At 35.7% G+C, this 27,003-nt stretch overlaps 1 long non-coding RNA gene across 1 annotated transcript in view; it reads left to right on the top strand.

Annotated features, from left to right (window-relative positions):
- Window positions 1-27,003, top strand: part of LOC132682161 (uncharacterized) — a 238,183-nt gene that overhangs the window by 141,293 nt on the left and 69,887 nt on the right. The window contains exon 3 of the long non-coding RNA XR_009611507.3: window positions 12,273-12,414. This is a non-coding gene — a long non-coding RNA (uncharacterized LOC132682161). The remainder of the gene's footprint in view (window positions 1-12,272; window positions 12,415-27,003) is intronic.

The raw sequence follows: 27,003 nt of genomic DNA, 5'->3' as shown, positions 1-27,003 counted from the left end.
TAATTATTTTAAATAAAATCTTTTGGTCTTAATTGCCTTTGAAAGTCATCCTATACAATGACACTTACAAATAGCAAGGGATAAAACTAAAGTTTTAAATTCCAATGTAGCAGATGGACTGAGTTATGTATGAGTTAAGGATGCAGTTTATAACCTTCATTCTAAATCTAAAGAAAAATCCACACTTAATGTTTCCTTTAATTATGGTTTTGGTAACACATTTCTAGAAGTACTTTTTAGTGGGTTTCTGTATTCGATTATGCATGTGGAAACTAATAAACGCTGAGCTATTACTTTAAAATATTTTTATAGGTACTTTTTTGGCAGTGAATGAACAAGATATTGGAATCACATTTACAACTTGTCTAATGCTGTTTAGCCTATGACATTTTGTTGTCGGTGCGCCAATGTAGCTATATTTACATAAATGTGGCTTACTTGATTAGAAATAATTTCAGATGTTACCTTCTTACTAGTAGGTGTCAGGACTTGACTACAGAGAATTCTTTCACTCAGAACCTGAAGGGATAGTATACTCTATCATGGTTACAGTAGAGTCGATACGCATTTTTTTGTTGTTAAAAGTAAACAAAAGGCACTCTGTAAATGTATTCAGGTTTCTAGGAGTGAGAGAATTCTGGAGGAATGATTTGCCATCAAACTTTTAAAAATTTAAGCTATACAGAATTGCTAAATATATGCTCAGAAAAGGTAATGATCTTGGCCAATATGCTTTACATTTTGCAAACTTATATGTAGCAAACCAGTGCAATTATAATTTTCTGTTAAGTCAATCGGTGCAATCTGTCTTCAAAATAAGAACTTTATTCATTTATTCTCAGCATGTGTGGAGATCCATCACACACGTTTCCCTTGCTTTAAGCCCTGTGATTAGTAGCAAAAGACTTCGGATTATAACAATATAGGAATATATGTAAGTTACGAAGCATAAAAAAGAACACATCCACAATTTACGTTTTTAAAGGCACATGGAATGCACTCACCAATTCAATATGGATGAGGTTTGGGTTACAAAGTGAATCTTTTAGGGACGCCTGAGTGTCTCATTTGGTTAAGAGGCTGACAATTGATTTCAGCTCAGGTCATGATCTCATGTCTGTGGTTTGAGCCTGTGTTGGCTTCTGCACTCACAGCATGCAGACTGCTTGGGATTCTCTCCCTCCCTCCCTGCCCTTCCCTTGCTCACACTCTCCCTCTCTCTCAAAATAAATAAACATTAAAAAAAATGAAGTGAATCTTTTAATCTTCTCAAGTCAACGCCTAAGATATATTTAGTATAAGTGTGTGAGATAAATTCTTTCTTTTGGGTACATTCCAGTAAGATATCTGATAAGGTATTTGATTCTGATGGGAGAAACAATTTAAACAAGAAAAGAGGATGAAACTACAAATTGAATTGAACTTAAAAAAAAAGTGAGGGGTAAATAGTAAGTGATTCTTTCTTGCCTTAGCGAGAAAACAGCACCTCATTGTGGGCTGTGGTTGAATGCTTTCTTCTTAGGTGCCTGTATTGTGGAGACCCGGCTTTCAAGCCCGTCCTTGTTTGGTGCTTAGGATGTGAATGGGCGTCAGGTACCTCCTATATTTGGTACCAAAAGAGGTTCCTCATAAGGTTTTTAAGGTGAAAACACAAGTATCTTCTATGGAGAAACTAACTAATACTAACAACTGTCCTTTATGCTCAGATTATTATGTTTGTAGTGTTTGGTGTGTGTGTGTGTGTGTGTATATATATATATATATATATATATATATATATATATATATATATAAAATGAGATACCACCTCACATCTGTCAGAGTGACTAAGAACACAAGAAACAGTAACTGTTGGTGACGATGTGGAGAGAAGGAACCCTTGTGCACTGTAGATGGGAGTGCCATTTTCTGAAGGTTCAGTAGCATTCAACATAGGTGCTTACCCCCTTTTCCTAAGTACACTTTCTTCACTTGAACACCACACTCACTACCTCACATGCTCCTTCTGCCTCCTTGGTTAGCTTCTCTTTTCCAGCTTCTAATGGCAGACCCTCTCAGGGCTTAGTTCTTGGACCCCTTCTCCATCTTAATTTCTTTCTTTGGTGATTTCATCCAGACTTAAGACATTAAATGCCACCTGTATTCCAATGACTGTCTCCCTGACAGAGCCATTGGACATAAACTATTCCACCCATCTCAACTGAGGGAAATTCTATACTTAAATTTCCTCCAGCCCTGAAACTCTTAGAGTCATTCCTATGCCCTCTCTTTTTCTCATACCTCATATCCAATCTCTCAGGAAATGCCATTGCCTGTAACTTCAAAATAAATCCAGACTCCACCACCTCTCACAGGCCCACTGATTCCAGCTTGATTTAGGCCACCATCATATCTCACTTGGATTACTACAAAAGCTCCTAACTAATCTCCTGCTTCTATTCTTTTCCTACTGCAGTCTATTCTCAATAAAGCAACTAGATGGATTCTTTTACAACGTAAATCATATCAGACTTTTCAAAAGTCTCCAGAGGCTTCCAGTTTTACTAGAGAAACAATCAAATTTTCCTTATGTTGTACTGCTGCCTCTCTTATCTCATTGTCTCAGTCACTTTATGTTGGCCTCTTTGTTTTTCTCTAACACATCAGGCATGTGCCCACCTCAGGGCCTTTACACAGACTCTTTTTGTTTGCCTGGAATAATTTAATCTCATTTCTTTTCACGTCCTTTTTCACTCCCTCTTTTGCAAAAAAAGTAACTCTGGTGACCCAATTTAAGATTATAATCTGCATTCCACATTGCTACCTCCTCTGCATTTCTGTCTCCTTTCTCTGCTTTACGTTTTAAAATGTCTTTCCATTTCATGTAGCAGTTTCTACCATACTCTCTAATTTACGTATTACATTTATTTTTTATTGGCACATACTAGAGACTTAGTAAATATTTGTTCAATGCACATGGAAAGAATATCTATACTGATCAGCATTCTTAAAGACAACAAGGTTCACTCTAGATAATTTGAGGAGAATTAGTAGCTGGTTCATTTTATTTTTGGTACAACCGTAATTAAAAAAAAAAAAGTAGAAAATGACTTTTTTGTAATTCCACACCGTAAAATTTTCTAGCTAAGAGAGCAACTGCTGCCATTACCCTGCCCCATGATCAGAAAGCAAACAAATAAGGAAACTGTTGACACTGTTTGAGCCCAAGGAGAACTAAACCCTTTTGTCACCATTCTTGCCAGAATATCTTGTCTCTTTCCTCATGACTGTCACTGTGGAAATGCCCACTTGGCCAAAACCTAGGTCTCAAGCACAGCCATAGCAGAAGGGCCATCTGATAAATGTAGCTTTCATCTTTCCAGCCTTTCATCTTTGACCTTTTCAGGAAATAATACTCCAAGGAAGTGAGTGGGTGTGCAGTGAGCCAATTACATTACATATGATAACCCACACTGTGGCTACTCAACATCAGTAGGGTCATTAACTCCCACATTTAAACCTCCAAATAACAATAGCAATGTTCTTTGCCTCCCCATAAGGCAACTTCCTCACAAAAGTACAAATGTACAGACCTTCTCCTCAATGTAGGAAATTCAAAATTTCATCAAACATTGCAACCATTTCTGAATGATCAGCTCTCTTCAAATTTAGTCTCATTCCACTCTCATTATCCTATAAATATATATCCTATGATTATTATGATAAAGTGCTAGTAAAAACAGAGGGAAAGGAGGGAAATTTTTAATATATATAACTAAATGTGTGACAGACTGGAAAGGAAAAAATAGCTTAATCTTTAGTATTACAGCTGATCACAAGGCCATATAACTTGTAACTTTCTTCTTCTATTACATATTTCATGTTCCCTTGGCTCCTAGACAGCACTAGAAAGGACTCTCAAAGGATACATATATGTATCTATTATAAAATATAAATATATATAAATATATAATATATATTATAAAATATTATACATATATATAATATCAACTCTATCATATTGGTTGTAAATATTTTTTTCATTTGTTCTTTTCTCTCTTGACTTTTTACTTCTAAGATTTAAATTATTAGTGAACAATATCTTATATCTCTGTTTTTTTATACATTATTTTATACAACAGTTTTACATTTGGCACCTTTTACTAATATAGTTTTTCTTTTTCTACCCCCAGTTTATAGTATTTCTTAATGATATAATTTTTAAATCTTTTAATCTATCTGGAATATATTTTGGGATCTGATCATGCTCTAACATATATTCTATTTCTATTCCAACACTTCTATATCTATTAGGTCAGTATCACTGGTTTAGATTTTTATTCATTTATAGGTTTAGATTTGTATTCATTCATTCATTCAATTAAAAATATTATACAAGTTAATTACGGATGTTAGGTGATAAAGGTAATGAGAAGATATCTTTATTATTACATGCTAGTGATGGAAATGGCTAATAAGTAAGCAAGTAAAACACTTCTAAAAAGTAGATCAGTATGTCAGAGGAAATATGTGGGATGCAGTGATCTTTAAAAAGAAAAAAAAGATAATACAGAGAACATTCTTTTTTTTTTTTTTTTTTTTTTAGTAACCAAGGTCTTTTATTTTTTTTACAGCATTTTTAAAAATTTTTTTTCAATATATGAAGTTTATTGTCAGATTGGTTTCCAGACAACACCCAGTGCTCATCCCAAAAGGTGCCCTCCTCAATACCCATCACCCACCCTCCCCTCCCTCCCACCCCCCATCAACCCTCAGTTTAGAGAACATTCTTTTAATAGTAAGTTTAGGGAAGATCTTTTTTGAGAATGGCACATTTAAGCTGAGAATCTAAGTATAAAAAGCAGCCACAATGAAGGAGCCAGATGAGGACAGCCTATTCTTCATGTCCTAGGAGAAAAAGACTGAGCAAAATTTCAGTGTGATGAGACCCCCCCACTAGAGGGCTAGAGGTTTAGGATATTAAGATAGAGTTAGAATATGTAGAGCCTTGTAGGCCACAGAAATTTTGGATCTGATCCTAAGTACAATAAAAAGGAAAGGTGTCCTTTTGGCTATTATTTAGAGAATTTATAGGAGAGCAAAGTTGGAAGTAGGGAGTCTCATTAGAAATTGACAGTTATTAGTGCTGTCTACCACATACAAGGGATGATTACACTTCTTGGCCCTCTTGTGGTTTGGAGAGACCATGTAACATTGCAGTCATTGAGTCATGGAAAGAATAACCATGTAAATCCCAGGCTGAAGCATTTAATTGCCAGTGTGAGAGCATCCAGTGTTCTCATTCATTCTGTCTATACAACGACTGGCAATGTTAGATGTGATGCCTGATCCATTTGTCTGGGACACAGAGTCCTGAGATATGCAGCAGAATCTTGGCCTATTTATAATGGACAAAAATGTGCCCCCGGTAAATCTTTATTGTTATAAGCCACTGAGATTTTGGGACCATTATTTTTTTTCCAGCTTTATTGAGGTATAATTGACAAATAAAATAGTAAGATATTTAACATTTATTTATTTTTGAGGCAGAGAGAGAGAGAGAGCATGAACAGGGGAGGGTCAGAGGAAGAGGGAGACATAGAATCTGAAACAGGCTCCAGGCTCTGAGCTGTCAGCACAGAGCCTGACGCGGGGCTCGAACCCACAGACCGCGAGATCATGACCTGAGCCGAAGCTGGACGCTTAACCGACTGAGCCACCCAGGCGCCCCATTAAGATATTTAAAGCATACAACATGATGATTTATTATACATATACATTGTGATAGGATTCTCGGGGCCTTTATTATAGCATAACCTAGTCCATCCTGGCTGAATACCAGTGGCCGTTCCAATAGTCTAATTAGAAATGGTTGAGGCTTGAGCAAAATACTAGCAGTGAAGTAGAGAAGTTGACAGATTTAGCATTTGTTTCTGACTGATGGGTAATGCTTAGCAGTAAAATGTATGAGGTGAGAAAGGGAGGTATCAAAGAAAAATCCCATTTCTAACTTTAATTCATAGTGCCATTTACTGAGCTAGAGAGGGATAGATTTAGGCTGAGTATGACAGAGGGAAAGAAAGCAAAAAATTCTGTTTGGACAAGTTAAGCTTGAAATTTTCACATGTAACTGTTGGACAAGCAGCTGGATATGTGATTTTGGACCTGAGATCAAAAGTGATAGTGGTGTTTATAAAATTTGGAGATGTCTGAATATACATGATGTTCAGAGCTATTGAAATGAAGAAGATTGCTCAGATGAAGGTTAGGAAGACACCCCAGAGCCAAGCCCTTAGGAACTCCAGCATTTAGCATTTGGTAGAAGAGAAGATGCAGGCAAAGGAGATTAAGAAGGCAAGACTAGTGACTAGAAAATAAATACCAGGAAATTTAGTGTCCCTGAAGGGAAGAGAGGAGATCTTCAAAAACAAGGTGGGAGGTGGTGCATCATTGATTGTGTTGAATGCCTTGAGAAGTCAAGTAAGATGAGGAATAAGGAATGCTCATTGGGCAAGCCACTGTAACCCTTGACAAGAACGTTTTTGAAGTAATGAGCATAGCGGCCGGACAGGAGTGGGTGAAAAGTAAATGCATGACCAGGAAGTAGAGACAAAAGGAGGAGAGAAACATGAAGAGGGCAGGTAGAGGGCAAGTTCTTGGAGGAGTCTGTGGGGAAAGAAAAGTGTTATTACGGCTGCTCTATAGTTTCAATAGGAAATAAAAAATATATTAGTTTTTTTTTAAGTATATTAGTATAATGATGGAAATGATCCAATCAAGATTGATATTTTGATATCTAGTAATTTAAGTATTCCTTCAATTCTTTTTCAAAAATGACTTCAGCCACATATCTTTTTCATCTTCTTTTACGTTCATTTGTGGGCTTTCTTTTAACCTTTGTTAATTCATTTTTTTGGCAAACCATGGCTAAGTCCAGAACTTCCCTTGGGTTTTTAATAATTGAACTCTTTCTGACCTGTTTAAAATTTTTGGCCATGAACTTGAATTGCCTTTTTTTATTTCATGTCAGTAGGCTTATCTGAGATACAGAGCTATGTGAAATTTTTTGTATTCTTAATATTCCATAAATTATAGTAAAACATTCATTTGCCATTACTTTCTTTAATAATTTGAAAGCAAAATGGAAAACATGAAACAAACTCTTTCAATACTTGAAAACATTTTAATATAAAATCAAACGTTGGTCGGGTTTTTATTAAAAATATATTTTTATATATCTATGTACGTACCTATGTGTGTTTATCTTTAATTCCAGGAGTGAAATAGAGAGGTGAGTAATGCAGTTGAAAAAAGATATTATCCTACATGGAGAGCCAGCCTAACTCAATTAGCAATTGCAGACAAATAAAATTAAATGATACTTTGAAATTCTAATTCCAGAAAAAGAGAATGATCAAAATTATCTTAATGAATGATTATAATTTTCACTTTCAAAATTATATTTCCAATTGGTCCTAAGAAATACTTTTGAATATTTTTTTCTACATGACTATTTGCCAGATCTAATAGTATATTTATTGCACTTTACTTTCAAAACTTCTCTTGTTTCCAAAGTAAGAACTCAGATGGTAACCATATTTTGTGAATTAAACTCGGTAGAGTTTATTTTCTTAAACAGTTGGTAGGAAAATAGGGGAACTGAACTTGGCCTTGCTTTAATATTTATTTTAATATGGAAAATCTCAGGAATGTACATTAAAGAAACTGTAAATATTTCATATATAAAAATCAATTACTTTTACTGCATATATATATGGTATTTATAATATTATAAATTTTCTGTTATGTTAGAGATGCTGAGTATCATAATGTGTATTTGCCCAATTTGCTAATTTTAGGAATGTGTGTATTTTAAACACTTAATGAGAAGAGTGCCATCTCTACTTTTGATTACAGATTTAATCTCCTCAAAGGAATTAGTCTCAAGAATCAATAATCCGAATAACCTATCAAACACTAACATGTGAGAAAATGTATATAGGAAAGTAAATGCCTTTCACAGAATTCCCAAGGAAACATAGAGCCTTTATATAAATGTCCAAATGGACATCAGAGAGATTACTTTTCCCTCTCTCTAATGCTGCCCATGACTCCCTTCCCATGGAATTTGAAGAACACAGACCTGAAGTCGGGGATCTGTTCCCAGCTCTTCTGACGACTTGCTTTTGCACCTTCCAGATACTTGCCTTGTCTGTGCTTTAGATCCTCATATATTAGTGAGGAGAGGGATGAATGCAAATAACTTAAATCTAGGTAAAAAATACATTTATTGGAAGACTAAATGGTCACTTCATAGAACCCAAAGTAAAATGCGGTAAGAACTGAGGAACTAAAACCAGGAAATTAAACGGTTGGGAACTAAGGTATTTACTTTCCGCTTTTCTCTCCCTGTAGCCAAATGTCTGATCCTTGCTTCTTTTCTGTTTGATCTTTCTTCTCTCTCCTTCCATCTTGCCTCCACTAGTCAGTTTAGAAGCACATGGCCCAAACATGATCATGCTTACTCAGATATCCTTATAAACCCCATACCCACAGTGAAATGAACAAGTCTCTCCAACACCAATTCAAATTCCTGGGAGAGAAAATGGCCTAACTTAGGTCGTGTTTGTCCCTTTGGTCCCACCAATTGTAAGCAACGAACAGGAGGAAATAGAGTTACGCAGAACAGAGTATATTCAGCAGGGACTGAGGGAAGGCTCTCTGAGCCAGTTTTTGCCAAAAAAGTAATACGGGTTGCAAAGAAATTGGTGAAGGAAAAGTTTTGCACCTTTAGGATTCTTCTCTAGAACATTTAAAGATCTGTAAGTATAAATGGAGATTACGTGCAACAGCGATTTCAAGATATATTTAAGTGTTTTAAATGCTGTATGTAGATATCAATAATTTATTCTCTGGCTTGTTTGAGCTCCTCCCTGTACTTAATTTTTATTTTATTTTTACTTTTATTCAAGTAAAATTAACATACGGTGTTTTACTAATTTCAGGTGCACAATATAGTGATTCAACAGTTCTATACATGACTCAGCGCTCATCACGGATGAGTGTACTTTTAATCCCCTGCACCTATTTCGCTCATCCTTCCACCTACCTCCCCCTGGTAACCATCAGCCCTTCCTCAATAGTTACGTATCTATGTCTTCATTTGTCTCTTTTTTATTTTTTGTTTGTTTTGATTCTAAAGTTCCACATATGAGTGAAATCATATGATATCTATCTCTGACTGATTTCACTTAACATTATACCCTCTAGAGCCAACCATGTTGCTGTGAATGACAACATTTCATTCTTTTTATGACTGGGTAATCTTCCATTGAGTATATAAACCACCTCTTCTTTATCCATTAATCTACCAATGAACACTTGGGTGGCTTCCATAATTTCGCTGTTATAAATAATGCTGCAAAAAACACAGGGGTGCATATATTTTTTTGAATCAGTGTTTTCATACTCTTTGGGTAAATACCCAGTAGTAAGTACAATACTAGATCACATGATTCCACAACTTTTTGAGGAAACCCCATGCTGTTTTCCACAGTGGGGTCACCAGTTTGCATTTTACCAACAGTGCACAACTTATTGTTTCTTATGTTTCTGATTTTACCCATTCTGATTTAAAAATTATCTGAGGGTTATAAAGCTATTTAAAATAATCAAAGATGAAAATGCTGTTGGAAAGCTTTATATTTGTTTTTGTTTTGTTTTGTTTTTAATGCTGAGACAGATTTTTAATGGTATTATGGAAAGCTTTACATTTGAACTCAGATTTAACAGAACTTCATTCTAGTAGCTGGCATGTTGCACAGCTCTCATTATCCAAAAATGGGAAGCTTAGAAATTTGTTAAGTATATTTATATTTTTAATCTGGCCTTGAGATTAGAGGGAAATTTTTATGTGGATGTTTTCATACAGGACAAAATGAGTGATGTATCTGAAAATATTTTTACAATAATTAGAGATTGTTTATGTGAAAACTGAAGGTATAATATGAGCTCAAGCACAGCATGTTCTGTATTTGTGGTTTTATGGATATCTGGCATAATGTAGGAATAAAGTTCGGAGACTTTAAGGGTACAGTGCTGTTATAACGATCAGATATTTAGGTCATGTATTTACCACAAGTGGAGTGAGTGATTTGAAATGGAAGTTTCTGGTAAGAAGCTACCGCAGGTAAACTAGAGATTCATGTTGGTTGTGTGGATGGCAGAGATGATATTCTGATGTGGAAATTTTAGACCTGTTTTCTTATCTTTATAGAGAGCTATTCCATCTCTTCAGGAAGGTGGGCCAGAAGAATTCCTGCAACCACATAGTATTTCCCCCAGCTGCAGTCTCGAGCCTTATAAGTGGTTAAAAAAAAAGAGGCACAATGTTTACATCTAAGTAATATCGAAATGCCTATATCTACCATAGCAGAAAGTTAATATGGCTCTTGCAACACATTTATTTCCTGCTCTGTGTAGAACTGCAGAATTGCAAAGGCGTCCTCTAAATTATTACCGTGTTAACATTTGAACAGATGGTTTTCCATATAGCTACCATAGTGAATCTGCTAAAAACCACCACCACCACCACCATAATTATGGCATAATTTGATACGAGATGTTTTTCCAGACAAGAGTTAACATAAACATCTCACATTAATTAATCACTTTCTAAGTACTTTACCTAAGTGAAAAACTTTATACAGACTATATAATTAGATTCTTATAGCAACGAGATTATTTTGTTACTCCATTTTACAGAGGAGGTGAATAAAAACTTGCCTAATGTCTTACAAATTGCAATTACAGGCCAGATACTTTAACTCTGGAGCCTAAATTCTTAGTCACTTAACTGTCTTACTTCCTGTGTCACCTACCTCTCGGATGGTTCTGGGACATGAAATTTCAAATACTGGTAACATTTTTATTTTCCTATTTGCTATAGCTGAAGAATGTATGAAAAACTGGCCTATTTAATACTAACTAGATTAGGTACATATTAAAATGTGGTGTGTGTATGTGGAGGTGGTGGGGATGTGTTGTGGAATGTTTGGGGCAGGACATAGAGGAGGAAGAAGCAGAAACTACAATTTATCCTTGTATTACTTTCTCTTAAAATAGAAATTAACTCTAAAAATTAATCTTAAAATATATGAATATCTATGAAATTGAGGGTGCCTATCAATGAAAATCTGTTGCTTTGTTGGAATTTATTTATTTATGTATGTATTTATTTATTTTATTTTTTGTATTATCAACTGGCTGTGAAGAGAAGTATTTGTATTACTGCACAGGGAAGCAAGGAGTATAATAATTATGAGTGTGGACCCCTGAAATCAGATTTCCTAGGGTCAAATCTTGGTTCTGCCAATATCTTAGCCCCTCTAAACCTTGGTTTCATCTTTTCTTCCCAGATCAGAGATGATGAAGAGTAAATGAAGTAATGCACATGAGGGATTTATCACAGCATCAGTCATGTTTAGCTTTTATCATAGTGAGGAATTTTGATTTAATATCGGGAAGTTATTTCTGGTGACTTTTAAAAAGTCAACTTGTTAGGAAGGGTGGTTTTGGAGTCATTTTTGCAGGATTTATTTAAAACCCAAATGCACTCCATAGTCTGAAATGACTGATGTGTGATTTTACCTGGACTTGGATGCGTATATCAGATGAGCTTCTGAGGTCGTCTTTAACTCTTGGGTCTGTTTCTCATTTTCAAGTTACCTCTTTCATCCATTTTTGTTGTTTTCTCTTCAAAATATGATTGTGTAGGGGCACCTGGGTGGCTCAGTTGGATAATCGTCTGACTCTTGATTTTTGCTCTGGACATGATCTCACTCACAGGTGGGATTCAGCCGCGTGCTGGGCTCTTTGGTAGTAGAAGATCCTTTCTCTCCTCTCTTGAGATTCTTTCTCTCCTCTCTCTCTGCCTCTCCCCCTACTTGCACTCTCTCTCAAAATAAATAAACATTAAAAAAATGTGATTGTGTAATTCATTCCACTTCTATTAGCTAAAAAGAATATTTATTAATGCACATTCTCATAGACTTCTTTTGACCAGTTTCAGTTTGGGCTATACAAAATAGTCAAGCAAAAAAAGAAACATGGTCCTTTTTAAACAAAATAATATATTCAAGTAATTTTAAATAAATTTAAATAAAATTTAAATTATAAATAATAGGAAATTGTAAAAAAAAAAAAAAGCTAGGTAAAAAATGACTGGCCGTTGCATTTCATTATTTTCTTGTAACTTTATTCACTCACTAACTCATGCATTCATTTACTCCTAGACACAATGATCACAAATTTACCCAGTGACCACTGCATGCTATCCTGGCTGCCAGGGAGGATGAAGATCTACACAGCCCATGATTCTTACCCTGGGGGAGCTTGGACAAACTTTGAACATGAAACCATCATGACAATAGAAAGGTAAATAAAAATTTGAAAATAATGGAGATGTTTTAAGATAGCATATGATATTTTTCATTTTTCTGTCATATGAATAAACATAAAAATAACCACAACTCATTTAGCTCAGCCAGACTTAGGTCACCTCCCCTCTTGCTTCTTAAACACATGGAACTCTTTATGACACAGATTTAATTTGATAAAATAATTCATAAAAGGCCTAATCCTGCTTCTCTCAAACTAAAGTCATTATACGTAAGCTGTTAGGATGAATTAGTTAGGGGCAAAGGCCAGAATACTAGTTAAAATCAAAAGTGGTGGGGCGCCTGGGTGGCTCAGTCGGTTAAGCGTCCGACTTCAGCTCAGGTCACGATCTCGCGGTCCGCGAGTTCGAGCCCCGCGTCGGGCTCTGGGCTGATGGCTCAGAGCTTGGAGCCTGCTTCTGATTCTGTGTCTCCCTCTCTCTCTGCCCCTCCCCCGTTCATGCTGTGTCTCTCTCTGTCTCAAAAATAAATAAATGTTAAAAAAAAATTTATAAAAGTGGAAACACATATGTAGAGAATATATGAACTCTGATTTAAAGCTTGTTAAGGTTTTCTCTCTTATGAGTGGTCACACTGGGTAATTTTTGATAAAACTTGTTATCTCCATGAAATATGAGAAAATAAAAAGTCATAAATGCATAGGAACATAAAATTGTTAATTTTTAAAATCCATTCACTAGGCTAAATGCGTGCTACCATAGGCTAAGTCTGGTGTCAGGTACTACTAAAAAATATAAAGGTGATAGATTCCTCATCCTCAAGGAAATAATACTAACGTATACATATACACAAAAAAACAATTATGTGTGTCTGAAATAGAGCAAGGGAATGATCAACTTTTGGGGAGACTGATACAGTATTTCACAGAGAATGTGATATTATGCTGTGCCTTGAAGGAGCGTTTCAGGATTGTATTGTTTTTGTCCATGTTTGAGCCTCATCAATCCCTCCTTTAATGAGTTAACATGGTCTACGGTGTTTATGTTGTTCATGGGTGGGATCAATACATTAACTGTAGAAATCATTAAATAATAAACATGCATGGTAAAAGTTCAAGGGTTACCAATTTAAAAAAAGAGAGAGAGAGAACAAATTGTCCATCTTCTAAAAGGAAAAAAAAAGTGGAATAAGAAGAAAACAAAGAAAAAAACTTGGTTAATCCTGGAAAGAAAGGACAAAAAGGGAGAGAAAAAGTGGTAATAGAAAGCAAGCAAGAAGATGGTAGAACTTATTTAATCAACATATACATATATGGATTAAATTCCACAATTAAAAGACAAAAATTAACAGATAAAACACAGTGCAAACTTTTGTCATATGATATTATTAAGAAACATATTTAAAACAAAAATAACTGAAAAGTTGGGATGTAAGAAATGCAAAAAATTTTCTTGGAAATAAGTAAATGAAAACTAAATCTGATAAGATACATAGAGACGCACGACCTAATGACAAACATTTTAATTTATCAGGAGCATAGCAATTCTAATCATATGCTCTCAAGAGAACATTTTCAAAATGTATTAATTAAAAATTATCAGAAATGTCTGGGAAAAGTAAAAAGAGGAGTGTTAATAATGTATTGACAAAACAATAAGGAAATAAACATATATCTTTCCTTATGGTTTTCCATGGAAGCAAAAACATTCCTTGACCCAAAGATTTAATACACAATTAAATTTTCATTTATGGGTAAATTCAACAGAAGGACATCTTCAGGCATGGGTGGCATAAAACAACTCACTTTATACATATTAAGCGATGAGTAGATTCAACATCTCAAGAATTGGAGGTTTGCAAAGTTAAAGGACTTAGATGTGAACATTGAAACCAGTTGAATACAGAGGTATGCTTAACTAGTAGTTAAAGAATATTCACAGCTCTCAATACAAATGGTAAATCTTTGATGGCTGAGTAACATCTAACACACAAAAAATTTTAGTTGAAAATTCCAGATTGTATTAGTAAGCATTGTACAGTAAGAATAGTCCTGATTATTAGTTAGGGTTCAATCAAAGAAGCAAAGCCAGCAAGAAACAGTCTATCTATCTATCTATCTATCTATCTATCTATCATCTATCTATCTATCTATCTGTCTGTCTGTCTATATTAAGTGTTTTAACCTCATGCAATTTTTGGAGGTGCTTAAACAGTCTCTGCAACACTTGTCTTCTTGTCTGATGCTGGAGTTTGATGTTATTAGTGCAGGCATTTGGGAAACAAAGATTGATATAAAGAAAAAGAGCCAGAACAGGCTGGAACAGAAATGCCAAGGAAATTAAACGGGGAAAAGGTTAGAATTATCAAGTGGTTCTGGGACAATTGGACATCTATTTGAAGAAAAAAAAAAAGAACTTAGACTCATGCCTCACACCATAAATAAAAAATAACTCATGATGGATTATAGGGCTATATGTAAGAGCTAAAACTTCTAGGATGATCACATAGGAGAAAATCTTTATGGCCCTAGATTAAGTACAAAGTTAGAAATGACCAAAAGCAGACAAAAAAATTATAAATTATATATCATAAAAATTAAAAATTTTTGTGCTTCCAGAAACACTCCAGATATAGACTGAAGAAAATATTTTCAAATTATGTATGTGATAAAGGACTTGCATCTTACCACTTGATCATAGTAAGACAAACAACCTAACTTAAAAAATGAGCAAAAGACTTGAACAGACCTTTCATCATTGTATTTCAAATGCCCATCAACTCACGAATGTATAAACAAAATGTAATATATCCATATAATTAAAAAAACACAAAATACTGATGTATTCTACAACATACATGAACTTCAAAACCACTGTGCTAGATGAAAGATGTCAGATCCAAATGACTATATAATGTGTGATGCCATTTATATGACACATTCAGAAAATGCCCATTTAGAATTATTGTAAAACTGGACTATGCTGATAGATGCACAATCCTGTAAATTTACTGAAAATGAATCGTACACTTATAATTGGTGAATTTTGTTGAATACAACTTATACTTCAGTAGAGCTGGGTTGTTTTTTTTTTTTTTTTTTTTAAAAAGAACAGCCTGGAGTGCACAAACATGAACTAGGGCCACAAGGATGGACTTAAATGTGTTAGTTTTTGTGCCTCTGAACTTGATGGTGTGGGTGTCCTACAGAAATCAGGGCCTGTCATCACAGATCTAAACACACACACCTTGCTACATTTGTTCTTTGTTTTGAGCAGCACTACAATGAAATATATTTAGAAGAATCTTTAAACACTACAGCCAGAAGATTTCCAAGAAACTTAAGAGTTAAAAACCAAATAAAATATAGTCCATTAGCAGAACAGAATGCAAAGAAAATATCAAGGAAAACAGAAAATGTCTTAAACAGGGAAAAATTCTTATGATATAATTTTAAATATAAAGATATATTAATATCTTATAAAATATATCAGAATATGGTTTTGGTTGAAACTTCTATGACAGGATTATGAGTTTTATTTCTTCTTTAGACTTTCATTTCATACATTTAAAAATTTTTTTGAAAAGTGAGGTATAATTGACATATAACATTATATTAGTTTCAGTATAATGATTTGATATTTGTATATGTTGTAAAATGATCACCGCAATAAGTCTGATATATATCACCACACATGATAACAAGTTTTTTCTTGATACATCTTTATAATAAGCAAATAATATCAGGAAGATGATATTTTATGATTTTATAAAATACCTGGTCTTTAACTCCAACCAAATAATTAGATTAAGAGTGTTGATTAAATAAGAAAATTATATTTTGCTTAAATGTTAATACTTTCCTTACAATACTAAAACAATAAGTGACAAATACAATTAATATAGAGATGTACAATTGAATACTTGTATTTTTAGTTAGTTGTGGCATAACCACTCTAGCCCTTCCCAAGAAGTGAAATACATTTGATAGATCATAACAGCATTGTTTGTGGGCACATGATGAATGGAGAATGCAAGTCAAACAAAACTTTCTAAGTAGTCCTGCTTTTTTTCCCTTTTTACAAAAATACATTTTGTAATAGTTTATTTCTACTTCAATGGAACATAAGAATCACATCTTTAAAAAAAGAGAAGAAATATGTTAAATGGTTGGGAAAGCAATTATGTTACACGAAGAGAATTGAATTCTCAACCGATTTTTGAGCGTCTTTTAGGTTGGCCTTTTATAATCGGTTTTTGAGGATATTTTCAGGAAGATGGATGTGAGGCCTTGCTTTGGTGATACAGGGCTAATGCAACTCTCTATGCTCTGGGGTGAGGGACTGGTGAATCCAGGAGTCAAGCAGGAAGATTCTGGTTGCTCATGGGCTGATTGATCTTTTCTTACCCATCTCTGCCCCTTAAGGAACAGAAGGGAGTAACATGTCAACTATTCTCAGAATCTCTTTGCAGAATGCCCAGATACTACAATTTCTCAGGCCTCTAGACAGATGCTGTGTCACACTGCTGAGGAGCATGGTGTTGAACTTCCTGCTACCTAAGGCATAATCAGCATGTCAGCAGCTTTAATTTTCTGTTTTCCTTCTGAACATTTGGCATAAACATGAGAATAAACCACAATGTCACTTTGTACAGCAACAGTGACCTCACTCTCAACTTGTGTGTATAATCATGCAAATGTAACTCTTACAATACACATATTTTAAAAACCCAAATGAGTCTCATGTGATCTGGTCCTGCTTCCCATGAAGCGAGTCATTGAAGATGTGTGCTTAGGGACACATGGGAGAATGTGTTTTTCCAAGTCCCTAAGAGTTGAGTCAAAGTATTCTTAATTAGATGAACAAAATAAAAACATTAGATATAGCATTGAGTGGTAAGTCTATGTGAGCATATGATAATCTTCTTTTGGTAAATGTTCCCCTTTGGGCCTCAACAGTGTCTCCGAGCAGTTTTGTCCCTCGTGTGGCATCTCATACAGAGCCATGTTTTAGGCTCCTACCAGCGCCTTGTGCATATTCCACCTAAGTAATGAGTACTTACTTAACTCACAGATGTGGCCCTCACAACTTTCAAAACTTCACACTTTATTTTAGACACATCTAATACAGCATATTTGTTTATAGCTTTCCTTTGACTTCACTTTGCAGTTTGGAGAGTGAATTTGAGCATCACCTCTGTGGAAAGATTAGATTAGTGTTTATATCCCTCTCACAGTGACGTTCCATATTTCTATGGCTTGATACTTAACTCATCAGTCCCTGAAAATAATTTCAATTGTTTCTTCCTTTTTTCTTTAGCTTTGCTTGATTTGTCAGTAAATAATTAAGAAATCCGTGTTGTGCTAATTCACTTATATATCATAGACAGCCAAAATAATAGCGGTTTAAGGAGAAGTTAGGATTCAGAGTTCAGTACAGTCAAGATGTCTCAGTAGCTAACTGGGACTCAGGCTACTTTGAGATCTCCACGATGTCATTCCTAGGGAACGATCTTCACCCTCCTGGTCTAAATTGTACCTCCAGCTACCACATCCATGCTTTAAGTAGGATGGGGGAAAGGGAGAAGAAGTGGCCTGGACTTGCCTTTATAGTATGTCTCAGAATGTAGTTACATCATTTCTTCTAACATTTCATTGATCAGAACTTCCCGCAGGGTCATGGCTAGCTGCAAAGAAGGCTGGAAAAGTCTTTCCCCTGGTACTTATGCCTGTACCCTCATCCCTTCCCCCTGCTCACAGAGGATTTCTATTATTGTTGAAAGTTAGAATGCTTATTAAAATATACATAGCACACTCAGATACTATACACACACACACACACACACACACACACACACACCAGTTTTCCAGAATATGTCACCATTTTACACTCTTTAGCAGAGTAGGAAGGTATATTTTCCAGATGTCAACTAAAATTTAATTCAATAGAAATGAATGACATGCCTATTTTGAACTGCAGCTTACCTAATGTTGTACATCAACCTTTGCCATAGATTGCTATGAGGTTGTCAATTATACTGTGTGGTATGAGCAGGTTAATCTCTGTGATTCTCCATTTCCTCACCTGAAAATAACATATAACTTACTGAGGTAGTATCGTATTTAAATGATATAATTTATATATATATATATTTCTTAAAACAGTGTTGGGCACATAACAAATACTCATTGAAGTTAGTTTCAATTAAAAAATTCTCAAGTACTCTGAAAAAAAAATAAAATAAAATAAAATAAATGAGTCCCAGTCCCCTCACTAAATGACTTTATGGACATTAAGTCAGCTTAGCGTAGAGAAGAAAGAGTGAAAGTAAGAAGCAGAGAAGAAACTTGTAATTCTGACCTAATTGCATGAACTTGAGCAAGTTACTTCTGTTGTATCTGATTTTTTCCTTTGACAGATGGCATCAATTATAATATATGTCAGAGCTTCTTGACAGGGCATCTGGGTGGCTCAGTTGGTTGAGAGTCTGACTGTTAATTTTGGCTTAGATCATGATCCCAGGGTTGTGGGATCCTGAGCGTCGAGCCTGCTTGGGATTTTCTCTCTCTCCCTGCCTCTGCTCCTCTCCCCTGCTCATGCTCATTCTCTCTCTCTCTCTCTCTCTCTCTCAAATAAAAATATTAAAAAGTCCACTGTTATAATAATAATAACATATGTCAGAGCTTCTTGAATATTACCTTTGAAAACTGAGGAGCACTACTTTATGGGGTATAATGATGTAGTATCTGCTATTAACAAGTATTAATTCACACAAAAATTGTGCTGAAATCTTTATACATACTATTTCACTTAACCTGTTTAGGAATTCCATAACATGGGTATTATTCTGGTGATTCCCCAAGGAACCCATTCTGATTCCTCCAGGATGAGAAAAAAAGAGACTTAAAGTTCCAAGATCACAGCACAGTTTGTTGGAGGAACTAAGCGTTCAGACCCAGGTGTATTTGTTTCTAAAGCTAATATTGTAAAATAAAGTTTATGGTCTTTCTAACAATGGAGTGGTTGAGTGCATGGGGAGAATGTTCTGGGAACAATGGATGGTTTAAGTTAACCAGATGACAGAGAATAGAGTGGAGTAGTGAAAGTCAAGACTGGTGGTTAGGCTGGAAACACTGTTTGGAGAGCTTTAAATATAACTGTGAAGATTCAAAATGTTATTGAGAAATAAATTTTAAAAATATGGAGGATGTTTATGAATATACTAACTACAGCTTAGAAAGAGTAGAAGAGTTTGGATTAAGGAATGGAGAAGGAAAAACAGGAGATGGCTAAGAGGCTATTTTAGCATTCTGGGATGGAGTACAATTGGGCCACTGATTATGGGAATACTACTTAGTGAGTCTTGTCTAGAAATGTTAAAGTTCTCACATATTATTTATTAAGCAGTGTGTTCAAGAAGAAATTGTTAATATGTCATTTTAAGGCGACCCTCTCATATTATCAGGAAGGCACCAAAGTTATACTACAACCAGAATTCTGGGTTTGCAGAGTTCTTCAAGTGCTAGGCCTTTGCCATATTCTCCCTTCTTGTGGCTTATCTCTTGTTTCTTCTTGCTTGCTTCAAATCTATCTTGTATATTGACACCTTCAGTCTTCCTGGCCTTCGACCTCTGTGTTGTAAAATGTAAGTATTCTTATTCATATTTGGTGAGGCCAACAGATCAAGTGAAGGTTTTTGTTTGAAAGAGTTTATTACTCACAATTCATAAGAGGAGGGGACACATCACACCAGACAGGGACACATAGGGGATCCACCAGGATTGGTCAGGAGGCAGAAGGACCAAGGGGAAAATGTAGGAAAGAGCCTTTATTGTGGTTTCTGCAGAAAGTAATGGGCAAGACAGGGAAAGCAGATTTGGATTGGCTAGTTTGAATAATTTCAGTGGGCTCTGGGGTGTAGGAGCTATTCTTAGTGTTACCAGACAAGAACCTGTTCCCAAATATGCAGCAATTCAAACACTGACACCAGTGTCTTTTGTGGCAGAGAAAAAGGTTTTATTACAGGGCACCAAGCAAGAAGACAGTAGAAAAATTTTCAAATCCACCTGCCTGAGGGTTGGGTTGGTGTATTTAAGGGTAAGGGATAAGGCTGAATGGAGTAGGATAATTAGATATAGGGACAAAGGGAGGAATGAGCATGTACATTTAGGAATCATGCCTCTTCATAGGATATGTGTTCAGAAAATGGTGGCCTAGGAATGATGATGGGGGAAAGATCGCCAGGTGGGTCATCACAGATGTTCACTCTTTTGTTCACTCTTGGTCCCTTCTGCACAGCTGCAAGAATTCTTGCCATTTTGCTCCAATCTTAGTTAGTCTCATTGGTGGTCAGTCAGCTTCTGCAAAAAAGGCTCATAAGCCAATCAAGTAGCCAGTTTCGTTAGGCTAGATTGGTAGAACATTTGTTAATGTACAACATTAACATGCGTTGGTTTCAATTAGTTTTCTGTTTCCTGGCTCTGGGATAATTAGGGCAGGAGAATAGTGGCCCAGAGTATGAGAGAGTTTTGGTGTGGCCTCTAGATTGATTGGTATACATAGGGAAGATGTACTTGCAGGCCAGTTCTTTACTATCCCTAGGAATTGGCTGGCCCCAGGAGGGGCACTGTAGAGGAGAAAAAATTAATTCTTTCTTTACCTCTCTAGGTTCTTGTTTGAGACCCTTCTGTGATAAAGGACAAATTAACAGGATAAAAAACAAACATTTGATAACATGCATGCCTCCTGTATACATAGGAGGTACCTAGGAAAATGGAGTAATACCCAAATGGCTCAGGTCACCACTTTAAATATCATCTCCAGCTAAAAACAAAAGATGTTGGGATGAGGGAAGCCAGTTATGGGAGGTTATCAGGCAAAACACAGTAAAGAAGGGTATAGTTGCTATGCAGATTTAAGTCAGGTGTCTTCTCCATTCATGAGCCTCTAGAGTTATAGGCATTCTCCTCTTCCTGATACAGAGAGAAAGACACCCTTACAAATGGAGATTTCCCTTGTAAATGTAAATGTCTTTTACATAAGGGTAATTTCCACTGGTTTTCAGAGATTTTCTTGTGTTCTCTGTTTCTTAAAAATAATCAGCTTAAAGTAATCTTTATGCCAAAGAGGTTTAACCCTAACCCTTAAGCCTAACCCTAATTTTGGGATGGCATATTTATTGTGTTTCCCTTAAGCCTCAAATGTCAAAGTATCAAATATAGAAACTAGGAAATGTTGCTGCTACACTCTCACCCACTACTTTTTTTCCTAACTCATAATTGACCCTTTTATTCTTGACTCAGCAAAGACAGACTTACTAACAAGTACTTTTTAAGCTTTCTGTCTTAGTCCAAAGCATTTCTTAATGGGCAAGAGGAGGTGGGGTAAAATAGATCCAGTGAGCAAGGTCTCAAATCAATGTAATGGCTAAATTCTTGGCTTTTTATAATGATCAAGACTGTGAGAAATACAGCTTAGGTATATTTTAAATGGTGTGTCATAATCTGTATGTGACATTAACTCATTCGTAGGTAATGATGTGGTAAACATAGGCAAAAGGAAAAATTAAATTTCCTTGCTACTGCCGTGATTATGGCACTTTGCTAAGGGAAAAAGGCAATCTTACTACATTATCCTGACCTCCAGGATCCGGTAAGTGTACATACAAAAATTCCTCTGGAAAATTCCTTCATCTCCACCCCCCAAATGGATGTTAGCAATTATCCTCCAAGCAAGCATTTGGCCCACTAAAATACATCTGAAGGGTCTCATGACTAAGGTTTTATAGACAGTAATAAATGACCTTTTCTTAACAATAGCTAGCCCCCTCAAGGTCCTGGAAACCTTGCTTCCAAAATTCCTTAGAGACTTACACTGTCCCCAACCCTTTCCCAACTTGAAAATGTATTATCAGTCACCCCTCACGACCTCAGTGCCGCTCTTTCTGCCATGGCAGTCCTGTCCCCGTGCTTTAATAAAACCACTTTTTGCACCAGACACATCTTAAGAATTCTTTCTTGGCCATCAGTTCGGAGTCCCAGCATTTCCACATCAGTTAACATATGGAATCAATGTATGTTCTATACAATCATTTATGCAGTGAGGATTCAGTCTATTTTCTGTATTGACACCATCTATGCGACTCTGGGTAAGTCCCTTTGCTTCCATGGCTTTCATTTTTCTCTTTTGTAAAGAAAGGATTGGATTAGGTGACCTCTAAAGTTCTTCTAGCTTTATCATTCTTCTATGTTAACACTGAAAAATAAAATCATGGAATACATACAGTATACTACCTATAGGGATTTCTTTTAAATTTTAAATTGATATGCCAACTAGATGGACTTTTAGTTTTTAGCTCAAGTATTCTATTACACCCCTCATCCTTCCCTTCAAAAGAAGTGCAATGTTAGGGAATTTATTACACATAACAAAACATGTGTTTATGGTTCAGTATGAGAGAACCCACTGTCCTCCCAACCCCCAATATTGGATAAAAAACAGCAGCTTAATCAGTGATTATGAATTCTGAGCTCAGCTTTCCATTTACAAACAGTGAGGCTGAAAGCTATAAACATTCTGACTTCTGCCTGGGGAGAGTTGAATGTTCCAGGAAATGTACATTGCACTGGAAAATCCAGGATTAGTTTTCAATTCCGTAACATGCTGTTTCCACAATTACTCCTCAAGTTAGCAGAATGTCCTCAGGATTTTGGATATTACTGTGTCCTGGCAGGACTTAGGAAGTTTCACTTCCTCAGAGCTGGACACATTGAGCTAAAGCTCTCAGGGAGTTAGAACTTTATTTAACATTACCCTCCCTCACTTTTTTTTTTGTTGAAATAAGGTGGTCAAAACAGTCTATTGACTTGTGAAATCTTCAAAGATGTATCTTTTTAAAAAAAAAAACACTTCAGGGGTGCCTGGGTGGCTCAGTTGGCTGAGCGCCTGATTTTGGCTTAGGTCATGACATGATCTCATGGTTTGTGATTTTGAGCCCCGTTTCGCGCTGTCTGCTATCAGCATAGAGCCAGTTCCATTCAGATTCTCTGTTTCCCTCTCTCTCTGCCTCTCCCCTGCTCGCACATGCATTCTCTCTCTCTCTCTCTCTCTCTCTCTCTCTCTCTCTCTCAAATCACTCTGTACATATATTTACATCATGAGGAGAGTCAGGGCTGCTTATTCATACTGGCTGAGTAGCAATCTTTAAATTCATATTATAATTTTAATGGTCGAACAGGAGGAAAAGTAGTTGAGTTTATGAATGGTGGTGATAAGGAGAAGTAGAAGGAGGGGATTCAAAGAAGGCCTGGTTGAATTCTCAAGGCATACCTATTTGGTAATGTTTTCTTAACTTGAATTACATACAGAAAAGCTCAATAATATTATTTCTTTACTCATAAATTGTTAATAGAGTGTCATGAAGGTTAAGTGTTCCGAAACACAAATTATCAGACTTTGAATTGGTAGATATTTCTTTATAAACACTCTAGTGCCTGTATTTCTCAATACTTCTAAGGCAAAGACAATGTTCTTTCTCAAGAAACCTTGAGATTTCTTGAAGGTAGAGAATAAATGTGCCATCTTCTTGGAACAACAGTTTTTACTTGAAGATTATTTTTATATTGTTAAAAAGAAAACTGGAGGCCCAAAGCGGAGTCACTTGTTCCAGGTCAGCAAAACAAGATTTAGTTGTAGTTTTAACCTCTCCTGGAGTAGAATTTTAAGCCAGTCAATATGGAATTTTCTAGTTAGCACCAATGAGATTACCTGTCATACGGGCCCACTCTATGCCCTGCCCTCAACCCCAAAGGAAGAAAAAACCTTCCATTTTGCACATCTGCTCAGAGCTCCCATCTACTTGCTGGATTGGATGTTGCCTGATTCATGAGTTACTTGGTAAAGCCAATTAGATCTTCACATTTACTTGGTTGAATTTTTTTAACATTATTAAAATAAAATTTATGAAAATAAAATGTCTATATTCAAAATAAAACCTAAAACTTGAATAAAATTTCCAGTGGTGAGAGGCTGTTTCTAGTTATACTTCCTCACACCCTGAGGATAAGTACTGACCATCCTCTGAATAGTTTAAATGTCACAGATCTAGATCATCCCTTTCACTTCAGAATTTAGGCTATTGTACCATAGATGTTAAGTTGCCATGGCAACCCAGATCTGCGAACTGCAATGCTGTTCATTCATTTGTCCGATAAATGTTTAGTATTCATTCACTATGTCCAAGGCATTCTCCCTTGGTCTGCTGTCAGAGAGTCTCTACCTTCATGGTCCCATGATAATAGAAACCATGCTCCAGACCTTACAATGTCTCACTTTCACATCCAGAATAAGAAACAAAAATTATCTTCCACAAATAACAAGGGGTTGCATGTCATTTGTTCTTACTGGATCGTGCACTTATTACAAAACCAATCTCTCTTTCTGGAGAATTATAATGCTTTGATTTGCTTATGCCAGGTGAAATGCTGTAACGCTTCCTGAAAGGAGGGAACCTATTTAAAGCACATGGTCAGAAAACAGGGGATGGATTGGTTTCTATAAAGAAAAATGACTTATGATTGTGAAAGGAAAAGTGACCAGATACTGGATGGCAAAATAACACGTGTGCAGTAATAATACTCCTGTGACCAAAATAATGACAATGATTATTTTTTTTTAATTTGAAGAGCTTAGTTTTTTGTAATACTATGGCAGAGGTTGTAATTTGGCAGCCTTTGGGCCAAATTTAGTCAGAATAGTGTTCTTAAAAAGCATGTCGGAAAGGCTTTAGCAGCAGTATGCTTCCATAGTTCACTCTTTTTTTGTCTTTGGTACCACTAGGGACTTCATTCATACACGCTACTTATGACGTCTGACTCCATATAAGGGATACTTTAGGGACTTTTCAAGATCATAACTAACTAACAATAATTTTAAGAATGGTTATTATCCAACAAAAAGAAATATTATGCTCTCTGTGCCTAAGTGATTTGCTAATGACCTTTCCCTTCCCCCATGACTTTTTATGTCTCATGGGTCAATTCTGTTTTGAAGTTTACAAAACCTTTAGCATTGGGCCTATGGGAAGGACTCAAATTTCATACCAGAACATTTTCTCATTGCCCAAATATTACTCCTTATAATTTTGACAACTTCCCCAGCAGCCCAGCAGTCTGTCTTTTTTTGCCACATCCCATTAATCTTGAGTGAACACAGACTGTGCCTGGTATAGCTCACAAGTGGGGTCCTTCTCCAAGCAATATTGTTTGGTGTCTCACAGAAGGTCATCCCAGTAGGATGTCAAGCCCACGTGAGCAGGGTCTTTCTTTTGTGCACCATTCTTTCTTCAGCTCCTACAACAGTACCAGGCATAAAGCAAGTACTCAATATTTATTGAGATGACTTCATGAGCAACATGTACCCAGTGTATGACACCACAGTCAAGAGTATGGAGATAGTTTTTCTTCTTTCTTTTCTTCTTCATATGAACACTTGCCAGTGTTGTCTTTCTTGCTCATTTTCCTCTCCTGCTTGCATGAGTCTCAGAACTGACTTTTGTCCTTGTTCCACAGCACTGATTTCTATTATACATTTGGGCAGGGTTGGGTTAGTCTGGGGAGCTAAGTGTCATCAAAAAGAACTGTGTTCGTGTGTAAGGATACTGTACCACACTGCAGTCACAACCTGTATTGCAAAACTCTGATATTGAGAGGTAGGTGCGCTAAAACAAGACCAGATGAAGTGGTCGCTTACACATATTGACAGTTGCCTATGTGTTGAATAACTTTACCATATGTTAAAAAGAATGTATGTTTATAAAGCTGGGCTTCATATCTTGGAAGCTGGACTTTAGATGAAGACTTTATTCTTTCAGATATTTCATTCCTATCTGCATAGTCCCAGTGTAGATTTTGGGATTCAGAAGTTTATACCATTCTATCTTGGACATCATGACTGGTCTCTCTGCTCTGTACCCTGATGGTGCTGTCTTCGTTTTGTGACTCTTACATCAGTAACTCTATTCGATGTAACTAAGTCATTCTATATTTGGTAGTTCTCTAATTCCAAGCCTACATCTGACATTTTTATTTATTTTTATTTTTAATTAATTAATATTTTTACAATTGACAGTTTTAACGCAACACTTATTTAGTCTGGCTGTGGTGATAAGCAGAATTGGTAGTAAGTTTCTTCCTTTCTTATGTTCAAGAAATATGAAAAGGACTTAATATAATAGTTGACTTAGACTGTAATCAAAAGTAGTTTGAAGGAGTTCCTCAAGGTTAAGTGGCAGAAGAAATTCAAACTGGCCTTTCTGATTTTCTAATATAATTATATGGTTAGAGTAGGATATTCATGTATACTTTTAATACTATGTGTCCGTCATTCAATTTTATTTTGACAATTAACACAAAGTTATTGCTCATGGAAAATACATTTAATTCTAAAGTTACTCTAATGCTTTTTATATTTTAGTAGTAACTTTGAAAACAAAGAGGACATATCTTTTAGTTTGTTCATAACCACAATATCTAAGTAATGATATTTTAAGGGAAACAAAGACAAAGAAAATTGACCACAAAATTGAATACAGAATTCCTTTCTGATAAAACAAAGCCACTTTTTTGGAT

Source organism: Panthera onca, chromosome A1, assembly GCF_046562875.1.
Source record: "Panthera onca isolate mPanOnc1 chromosome A1, mPanOnc1 haplotype 2, whole genome shotgun sequence".
Taxonomy (NCBI): Eukaryota; Metazoa; Chordata; class Mammalia; order Carnivora; family Felidae; genus Panthera; species Panthera onca.
The sequence above is the reverse complement of the archived record's forward strand: the minus strand, read 5'-3'. Positions and strand labels throughout refer to the sequence as shown.